This window comes from Octopus sinensis, linkage group LG4 (assembly GCF_006345805.1).
Source record: "Octopus sinensis linkage group LG4, ASM634580v1, whole genome shotgun sequence".
NCBI lineage: Eukaryota > Metazoa > Mollusca > Cephalopoda > Octopoda > Octopodidae > Octopus > Octopus sinensis.
The window spans coordinates 131,204,912-131,207,026 of record NC_043000.1 but is presented as its reverse complement, the minus strand read 5'-3'; positions in this window follow the sequence as shown (position 1 = coordinate 131,207,026).

The window sequence follows — 2,115 nt, the reverse complement described above, 5'->3', positions numbered from 1 at the left end:
CAAGATAAAACTCTGAGTTTCAGATGCCGAAGTGGAAATCCACAACACCATCTCTTCGGTTATCTGGCTATTTGAAAACGTTATGAAAAAATACCGTTAAAAATGAAGGGAAATTACTCTGTTATAACTCTGCTTTGCCTGCGTACTTATACATCGCTCGCATTTTTCGTCATAAAAATTATATAAAAATACATAAAAATATATAAAAATATATAAAAATATATAAAAATATATAAAAATATATAAAATCTTCTTGGGACATAACACAGAAAGCATGTTCTATCCGTTTTCTTTAGGGGACCAAAAACGTAACAGAAATTTAGTCACATGTGGGCATGATCCGAAAAGCTCTGTCCTTGTATTTAGACATGTGGTAGGGTCTAAGCTGCTTTTCCAGATAAGCCATCTCTCCATGTCGCATAAACCGCACCTTCCGCTGCCGTTAGTATAGGGCTTACATCTGGCCAAAATCTTCCATTGTATGTTATAATCGACACCTTTATCTCTTAAAGACCAAATATGATTGGATAATTGTGTCGCTTTTCTTTTGTTCCAGTGCCTAAAGCTCAAAGTGTGGTTATTGAACCTGGCCTTGAAATTACCCTCTGTCAGGCCCACGTATTTCTTCGTCGAAACGGTGTCTTTAGTGGTTATAGAGTTTACGGTAGCTTCATATATGATGGTCTTGGACATGCAAGCTCCATTTAGCGGGCACAATTCTTTATTCCTGCATGAACAGCTGTTTTCTTCTTGTGTTTTTTGTATGTTATGATTGATTATGTTTTTAAAATTGGTAGTTGAACTAAAACTAATTTTTAAATTGTGTCTATTAAAGAGTTTCCTATAAGCATGGTTAACTGGAAAATGTCTATCTATCAGTGCTAGGAAATATTTACCTATATTGAAGGCCACCTCGGGTGAGTAAGGGGGCGTAAACCAGATGACCTTCCTATTTCTATTATTCCTTTTCCTTATTGTTGGGCTGGTGATAGGTGTATATTTTATTTTTTCGCTAAAACCACTATCTTTTAAAGCTTTATTATAAACTGGGGCAACGCTATTGAAGATGTCCTCATTAGATGAGAGGCTAGAAATCCTCTTACTAATATTTTTAACTAAATTTTTGAATACTAAATGGAGCTTGCATGTCCAAGACCATCATATATGAAGCTACCGTAAACTCTATAACCACTAAAGACACCGTTTCGACGAAGAAATACGTGGGCCTGACAGAGGGTAATTTCAAGGCCAGGTTCAATAACCACACTTTGAGCTTTAGGCACTGGAACAAAAGAAAAGCGACACAATTATCCAATCATATTTGGTCTTTAAGAGATAAAGGTGTCGATTATAACATACAATGGAAGATTTTGGCCAGATGTAAGCCCTATACTAACGGCAGCGGAAGGTGCGGTTTATGCGACATGGAGAGATGGCTTATCTGGAAAAGCAGCTTAGACCCTACCACATGTCTAAATACAAGGACAGAGCTTTTCGGATCATGCCCACATGTGACTAAATTTCTGTTACGTTTTTGGTCCCCTAAAGAAAACGGATAGAACATGCTTTCTGTGTTATGTCCCAAGAAGATTTTATATATTTTTATATATTTTTATATATTTTTATGTATTTTTATATAATTTTTATGACGAAAAATGCGAGCGATGTATAAGTACGCAGGCAAAGCAGAATTATAACAGAGTAATTTCCCTTCATTTTTAACGGTATTTTTTCATAACGTTTTCAAATAGCCAGATAACCGAAGAGATGGTGTTGTGGATTTCCACTTCGGCATCTGAAACTCAGAGTTTTATCTTGGCTACCGAGTAATGTAACATATTGTATAGATATATATATATATATATATATATATATGTGGTGGTTGCCTGCCTCCTGTACCTTCAGTTTAGAACCATCATGGCATCTGATGTGGCTTTTTAAACCAGACGATGTTCTGAAAAGGCACCCACATAGATTGCACCTCCGATTTGGACCACCAAGAGCTGAGATAAGTTCTGCTCTTTGTGGATCTTAAAATATCTTTTGAGGCCTCCGTTGGATTTGCAAACCTTCTGGCATACACTGCATTCAAAGGTGTGCACAGACATATAGGTG